The sequence below is a fragment of the Mytilus californianus genome, unplaced genomic scaffold (assembly GCF_021869535.1).
Source record: "Mytilus californianus isolate M0D057914Y unplaced genomic scaffold, xbMytCali1.0.p SCAF_12, whole genome shotgun sequence".
NCBI classification, from domain to species: domain Eukaryota; kingdom Metazoa; phylum Mollusca; class Bivalvia; order Mytilida; family Mytilidae; genus Mytilus; species Mytilus californianus.
The window spans coordinates 3,195,660-3,204,690 of NW_026262604.1; the positions used below are offsets into that span (position 1 = coordinate 3,195,660).

Consider the following 9,031-nt stretch of genomic DNA (forward strand, 5'->3'; position numbering starts at 1 on the left):
GTGAAAGGTTTAGCTAGCTATAAAACCAGGTTCAATCCAACATTTTCTACATAAGAAAATTCCTGTACCAAGTCATGAATATGACAGTTGTTATAGATTCGTGTGATGTGTTTGAGATTTTAATTTTGCCATTTGATTAGAGACACCTTTTTTTTTTAATTTTCCTCGGAGTTCTGTATTTTTGTGAATTTACTTTTTGTTGAGAGAACAATACGATAAGGGAAATACTTCTATAAATCAATGTTTTTAATCATTCTTATGAAACAGAATTTAAATCAAATACTTTGAATCTAATGAACATTGGCATTTTCATGTTTTTTTTATTTAACTTCAAGTATATTTTTAGGAGTTTTGGATGACGTCCATTTTCACTGAGCAAGTACACAATTTTATCTAGAGTCTAGCTGACGCCCGACTCCGGGTGGGAGATTTTCTTGCTGTGTTGAAGACACATTGGTGGCCTTCAGCTGTTATCTGCTCTAAGTCTTTGTCGGGTTGTTGTCTCTTTGACATTCTCAATTGTTTTGAAAGCCAATACCATGTTTTGTAATGATATGTTTGTCTTCAATCCTTTTATCATCCCTTTGAAAATATTAAGTTACTGCGAATAAACCTAGTCTACTTCACTTGCCGGTTATATTATAGTCCTGATTTGAATTCGCCCAAAATTAGGTCAATGATTTTGCATAAAATTAAAGCTATGTAGAGACACAAATAACTCATCACTCGAGAATCTGCAATTCTTGTAGATTTTGCAGTTTTCTGCTGTCCGTAATATTCCCTTGATGCAGAATGCGGATTTGTTTTCCGAATATGCATATATACATATCAGAGTAAATCTATTGGACATCGGGAATGTTATAAACAAACTTCAAGATAATTGTGGCTGTTCTGATAATGCTTTTTATGTGATCAAGCTCTTAAAAATGTTTAAAATATTTGGCTTTTGTTACCTTTGTTCTCAAACAAACCTGATGAAATGGAAGAAACCGTAAGCAATTGAAGGTCACCATATGCAGGTATATTCAGCTATAAAAGGTAACGATAAGAAAAATTTGAAAACAATTCTTACGAAGCAATCTAACAGCCTAATTTATATCAATTATATTTACGAAAATAAATGACAGACACAAACCAAGGACAAGCAACGAAGTCTTCTGACTTTGGACAGGCACATAATGAATATGGGTGGGGTTAAACATGATTGTGAGCGCTTCATCTGCGTCTCATCTGGGACACCTCAACATATTTAAGACATGATCAAATTAGTTCCAAATGGCCAAGCTCAACATATCAGCAGGAAACACACAAAAGCATCCAACAGAAAATCGGTATTGAGTTGATAACCTTTTAGAATAAGTGTATTGTATTCCATTGATCAATAAGTTTAAATTGATCGTTTCTCTTCTCAAATAAAATGCTGTTAAAACGACATACCCGTAGAAATTATGATATGACATTCCGTTTTTCGTATGAATTCTACAGATTTAGACAAATTACAAACCAAATTTTTGGATATTTTAGAAAATTGAGTAAAGTTTTTCTAAATTTGTGGAAATGAAGTCCGTGAATTAATGATTTACCAATTATACATAAATTTCGCTAATTGAAATCTTCGACGTCAACACAAACGCGTCAATCACGAACAAGTTTTGAAATGTACACGCCGTAAAAAAGCAAAAAAAAAACACCACCATCAAAAACTTAGAAATAAAAAAAGTTTTAATGGCAAATTAAGTCAACAAAAGGAAACGATTTTAAATGTTAAACATTGTACAAAATTTTAATGTTAATCATTACGTTTTATTTAATATATATTTTTCATTTTTGACGCTGGAACTGTTGCAAAAATTCTGGCCGGTGCACCACTTCCATCGTATATGTTGATAGCAGGGACAAATATTGTCGATCCTGAAAGAGGGAGTCTGTCAAGATTGGCAACATTCAACACCACAGGTATGTTTCTTTGAAATAGAAATGTAAAATTTGACAAATCAACTTTACCCGGAGGTGAGTCGCCAATAGACGGAGTGTCACTTCCCACAATGTTAACAGAACGAAATTTCGCTAAAAATGTAATTGCTTTGAATTCATAGGATGGAAATTGGTATGATGAAACATCAGAAGTGTTTTGAGTATTGAACACTGTAAATGGATCTGGGTATCTACTAGACCAGCCGGAATTAAACAGAATGACTGCCCCCTTCGGTATTCGGCCATGAGTTGCCTCCCATCGTTTTATGTCCGATACTTTTACTCTGTAATTCACGTTTCCCGAAACCTGTCTCCTAATATCTATTATAACTCCAGGCCCATATAACTTGTCCAGTGGAATCTCGTGCATGCGTTTTCTGTTTCTGTAGAAGTGAGAAGGAGCATCTATGTGGGTTCCACTGTGTTCAGATGTACCAATATAGTTAGTCTCAAACCTATATGGATGAAAAATATATTAATTAAAAAACGAACATACTTAGAAGCAAAATTACCAGGCCAATCAAAATATTTTTTCTGAAATTGATTACAGTGAGATAATTTTTCAATAGTAAAAATATATTTGTCAATTTTGTTAACTGTTATGCCACACCTTTAGAATATATCTTTGTATAATCTGTAGTTATCGCATATAATTTTGCAAACAGATGATGACAATGAAAACAACGTCTATTTATCTAATTAAACCATAAACTTTTGAATTGCTTTACATGTTGGTAATATGCACCTTTTATAGTTTACAATGCGATATGGGTTTTGCCCATTTGAATACGCGGAATGTCATCTTTGGTAGATAATTTTCTCATTTGCAGCCATAAAACATCTTCGTTTTTATCGGTTTTGATTTCTAATAGTAATAAGCCCAAACGTCTTCTTGTAAGATATGTATGACTTTAAAATGTTAGTGAAAAGAAAAGTTGTGTTTACCAACTCTGTATGCATCTGGTAATTTTAATAAATTTGTATACGTCCTTTTCATAAATTTGTCTTCTGTAACTTCATGTCATGTCCATTCGGTAAATTTCACTCGGCCTTTTCCCTGATATTTTCATAGAACTAACCTGTTGATCATGATATTTGTCAACTTGAGTTGCTTATATGTTCAATTTTTCTATTGAGATTTTACTGAAAATTTAGTTAATTATTACTCTAAGAGTGCATTGATTTCACAAACTGATAACCCATATTAATATTTCGTTAAATTGTTTACCTACAAAGCACCTTCAAAGTCATCTATGAAACCTTTAAAAATAATTAAGATGAATATTGCACTCATATTACACCCCAAAAAATCCTTAGAAATGCACATTATTTTAAGAATGTTTGTTACTCTGGTTTTTGTCTTGTTGTCGGATATTCGGAATTATCTAGGTTTTGTCATGTTAAACCATTCAAAACTTTGAACGCTGACCTCTAATGTAAAACTATCATTTTAAAACAGTCTTTTAGAAACCTTGTTAAATTTTCACAAAGGAGCGTATTTCCTTAATAACATGTGTAACTTACCAATTACCCCCAAGTGCCTGGCTGATAGATCTGTTTACAATTTCAAAACTGTATGCTGGAAAGAATGGAGCAGTGAGAGGTTTGGGTCCATGTACATGAGATAGGTCTACTACACGAATATCAGAACAGCTTGAAGGTGTTGCGGCATAAATCCCGTTTAATAAACTCACATATGAAACAAAAAACACGATCTTATCTGTCCAATGCATTTTTATTGTATGAAATTTACATCCTCTTGTGTAGAATATAAATAGTATCTTGTTTTAATTGTTTTAAATAGTACATGTATATTAGCGCCCGTAATTAATGACATAACAACGTGAATGACCTTCATAACATATATATCATGGATGTATTAAAAAATAATTTCCCCCTTAAGACCGCACAAGGAACTAAAAATTCTAGGAAGTAAATATGTTTCTTGGTAAACTTTAACAAAAAAATATACATATATTGTAACTAGATGATGTTACCACTAAATAATGATAATAAGACAAAGATATAATTTAATATCCGACTGACGTATACGGCTCACAATAGATATAAGCTCTCCCACTGCGTCGAATTAGATACCATAGTTTTCCTCTCAACAGTTCAATTTATAAATTTACGATTCGAAATTTTTATATGGTATTGCATTTGATACGGTGTAAAATCTATTTCTCTGATGATCTTTTTTATGCAGGCATACTTTTCCATGATTTGTAAGAGGAATGTGTTCTTTTTGTGAGTCATCATCATTGCATTGTTGTTTTTGTCTTGACACAACAGGAAACTAGAAGAAAGCAAGACAATATGACTCAGAATTTTATTTATACCAATGAAGAACTGGTATCAAAAACTTTCGGGGAAGTATAAATGAGCTCAGAATTAAAGAAATATCAAATACTTGTCACCGGTCGCAAATAGTTACCCAACAAATGGCTTATACCTGAACACTCCCCTGACTACTTGAGCGTGAAAATTAGTTCAAAGCTATATGGCATGTCTGACTGATAAGCAATCCTTGTAACAAATTTGCAACAAACTATATTTCATTAAATTTTGTTTCAACATTCAGGCGATAAATTCGAAACCGAAATTAGGATATAAATGTGTTAACATGTCAAGGTCTCAGACTTTTTAAAGAATTCAATTTAAATTTGACAATTGAAAAAAATCATAAGTACTCTTATATATTTCCTTTTGTAGCTGAGAAAGGTGCATGTTTAATTGATGTTTTAAATTCAAACAACCGCTTCCGGCTATATTTTCTTAATCTAAAAACAATGATACATGTAGTTGTTTAGAATTGATTACAAAAATTACATGACACAGGTTAAACTACTACTTTTCTCGTCTCCATTGCATGGATATCATCCCTTTTTACATACATTAAACAAAAATATGTAAATAGAAGAAAAAACAACATCAAACAAAGACATTGAACTTATAGTGTATATCAAAGTACTGTCAAGTTGACCGTACTGCAACACACGACTCTTAGGATGAGAAACAAATTATTAGGGGAATTTGTGTAATTATCCAAGTATAAAAGTTTACTTAACGAACTTAAGCCATAGTTAAATTATATCAGGTTGTCTGTCAGTTATATAAATCAATCATTGCTATAACAAATAACTTGAGGTACTTACTCTACAACTCATGCAGATTTTGCAATTTTCATCCTGTCCTCGATATTCCCTTGAAGAAGAATGAGTATTTGTTTTGCGAATATCTTAAATAAATGAGTAAATCTAATTGACATCAGGAAATACACATTGAGTTTGTGTGTGTTGAACAATGCTGCAAACACACGAAAGTAATAAATAAAAATGGTCTTGGATTGGGTACCATTTTTGAACGAATTATATCATTAGAATCCACAAAGGGTAAAACTAGATTTAACAAAATTGCTTAATATGATAGTTATGGCTGTTCTGATAAGACCTTTTAGGTTTTGATGCTGAAAAAAGTTTGATACAGTTGGCTTTTTGTACCTTGGTTCTCAAACTACCTGACGAAAGGGGAGCGGCCGTAAGAAATTATTGGTCACAACACGCACGATTTTTAACATATCGTATATTCAGCTATAAAAGGAAACTACAGAAAAATGTGAGAACAGTTCTTACGAACAATCTAACAGTCTCATTTATAACAATTATAATTACGAAAAAAAAATTACACAAACCAAGGACAACAGTCTCATGACTTTGGACAGGCAAATACAGAATATGGCGTGGTTAAACATGATTGTTAGCGCCTCATCCGCGTCTCACCTGGAACAGCTCAATATAAGAACAGACTACACAAATGAGTTCCAAATGGCCAAACATAATGGCACGGAACACATAAAACAACCAACAGAAAATCGATGTCAAGTTGATAACCTTTGAGAATAAGTTTATCCCATTGACTAATGAGTTTAAACTGAGTATATCACAATTCCAAAACGTTTTAAACAGCATAACCGTAACAATTATGATATGATATACCGTTTTTCGTATAAATTCTACAGATTTAGACAAACTACACACCAAATATTTGGATTCATTAGAAAATTTAGTAAACATTAACTTTAACATCTTTAACTTTAGTAAAAAAAAAAGGCAACAGTAGTATACCGCTGTTCGAAAGTCACAGATTGATTGAGAGAAAACAAATCCGGGTTACAAACTAAAACTGAGGTAAACACAATTACCTCCAAGCATCGGGCTGTAAGATCTGTTTACAATGTTAAAACTAACTGTATGGTGGAAAGAATGGAGCCGTGAGAGGTTTCGGTCCATGAACATGAGATAGGTCTACGACACGGATATCAGAGCAGCTTGAACGTCTTGCTGCTATAATTCCGTTTAATAAACTAAGAAATGCAAATATATTCGTAGCACAATGCATTTTCATTCTATAAATATTATACTATGTTGTGAAATGATTCAAAACGATTGTCGTATTTATAGTTTTTTAGTAAAAACTTGTTGCTGCGCATCAATTTAAAATTATGACAATGCTTTAACAACCGATTTATCACGAATACTGACAAATAATTTTAATGACGTTTTCAAATCGCATAAGAATCAACAAGGCATATTCATTCTTAGTTATCTGTAATCATTTTCTCGAACATGCAAGTCAAAATAAAAAAATGTAAAACTGAATAAAAATATTAAAAGTAGAATGTAAAAGGAATATTTAAAGTCGCTAAAAACCTTTTTTGTTGCAATATCTAAATCAACCCATATTTACTGATGTCGTGGTAAAATTGGTAGGTGCCCACCTCTATCTGTTATGTTTATAGCAGTTAAAATGTTGTCGATCCAAGAAGACGGAAACATTGCCAACACTCAGTAATACTAGTTTGTTTCTATGAAAAAGAAAAAACCAAACTCGGATGAATCAACATTACCTAGCGGACGAACTGAACATATGCGGATTGTTACTTTCAACAGAGTGAACAGAACAAACATTTGCTAACTATGTTAGTGCATTGAATTCAAAAGATGAAAACAATAACAATTAATGTCTCCACAATATACAAGAACACAGTCTTCATTTAAATCCGATTATCTTAGAGGACCAACCAGATCTCATCAGAAAGATTGCATAAATAGGAATTCGTGAACGGTATGTCAGATATTTGAACTTTATAGTGGTATCAAACTTACACACCATGTACATTAATATATTTGCCTGCCAATCTGTATTTATCTTCCAAAAACTTTAATTATAATTGTCCAGATGAAATAACTCAAAAATATCAAACTATATCGGAATGTAAAAACAATGTTGAAAACCCCAAATGTTTTTTTTTCTCTTGCAATAAATGTGATGCTGCTCAGGTTTCATCTCTCTTGTTTTATAACAATCAATTCACATATGCAAAAGAGTCACATAATTATGTATTATTTCTGAAATGATCTCTTCATCCCAAAAAAAATTCCTGGCCAGCAGCGGATATGAGAATGAAGATGTCAGACTGATATATATCAGACATGCATACGCACCTTTCAATGCACACATATTGTTTATATGACATATTCTAAACGTCTTATATATATAATTAAAATGTCTCTTCAACAGACCTATACCTATAAACCAGACCATTGGAGATAGAAAATTAGGAAAGCCATATATGTATGACTTCATTCCATGTTGCAAATTTACATTTTTAAAAAGTGGTTCCCCAATCAACAAATTAAAAGAACAGACTCTTGTTGGACATAAAAACATTGCTCATTTGACTTCTAGAGCTAAAAAAAAATCAAAGCCAGCTGAAACCAAAAGCAACACTCTGCACTAAATTGCAGTAAAGGGTTCAGAACTATTAGACTGAAGGAAAAAAATGTATGATAATAATACAATAAATGATGAATTATGTTAATGAATTCTTAAATATTAATCAAATCGAATGACAGGATTTTGACACTGAAAATCTTATGGAAATGTTTGGGTTTTTCTGATTTACATTGTCTATGTTTGGGACTTATCAAGATTATCGCGTTGTTCGTTATGGGAATAGCACTTTACACTAAAAGCATAGAAAAAATCTATCAATCATTTTCAAAAATGCATAAAGCCAAAGAAGTACAATGCATTCATTAATTTTCAGCAGAAAAACGACATGTTTTGATTGATGTTTCATTTATAAACTCTTCCAGCTAAATTTTATTTATATTTCTGCACATGCGAAGGTCTACACATTCTTCTGGTGGTAGGTTTACTTACCAGTTACCTCCAAGCGCCTGGCTGTATGATCTGTTAACAATTGTAAAATTAGACTGTGGAAATAATGGAGCAGTAATAGGTTTTGGTCCATGCACATGAGATTAGTCCACAACACGAAAATTCTAGCAGCTTGAACGTTGTGTGGCAAAGATTGCATTTACTAAGCTAAGAACAATCTTCTATGTGCAATGCATTTTCTTCTACAAATCTAAAACTTCTGTTGTGTAACACATGTCATACTTTAAAATGAGTTTCGTCCACAAACGCATAAGTGATTATTTTGTTAAACATATTAACAGCGCAAATTATAATCAAAATAGCATAATTACGTGTGTAGGTAATTAATCATCAGTAGTCCAAGTACCTTGAGACATGTATGTATGTATAGATATAAGATGCATAAGTCATTATAAATATATAAATAAGGTTTGAGAAACACTAGACCTACTATGGGGAATAAACGAAACAATAAATAATAAACATTATCCTTGTAAAAAAGTATCTCCATCTGTCACCTCTAAAATGCTTTATAACGTGATTTGCGTTTCATTTGTTTCGACATCTTCATGTGGAAACCCTGATCATATATATATATAATATATATATATATATATATATGTGTGTGTGTGTAAGTAGAAAATTCATGTTATACATACGACTACATCTGGAACTTATGTATAGAATACAATGATAAACAGTTTCCTTCGCCATATCTCGTGGGACAAATAAACTCATCATAGATACCAGGATTGACATTTTATATTTACGTCAGACGCGCGTTTCGTCTACAAACACTCAGCAGTGACGCTCGAATAAAAAAATGTTAAAA

At 32.1% G+C, this 9,031-nt stretch overlaps 1 long non-coding RNA gene across 1 annotated transcript; it reads right to left on the reverse strand.

Annotated features, from left to right (window-relative positions):
• Positions 1-1,709: 1,709 nt before the first annotated feature.
• LOC127721215 (uncharacterized) lies at positions 1,710-4,481 on the reverse strand. The gene is made up of 2 exons (XR_007991075.1): positions 3,499-4,481; positions 1,710-2,429 (listed from the first exon to the last, which is right to left on the reverse strand). It is a non-coding gene; the product is annotated as an uncharacterized LOC127721215 (long non-coding RNA).
• Between the last annotated feature and the right edge of the window lie 4,550 nt (positions 4,482-9,031).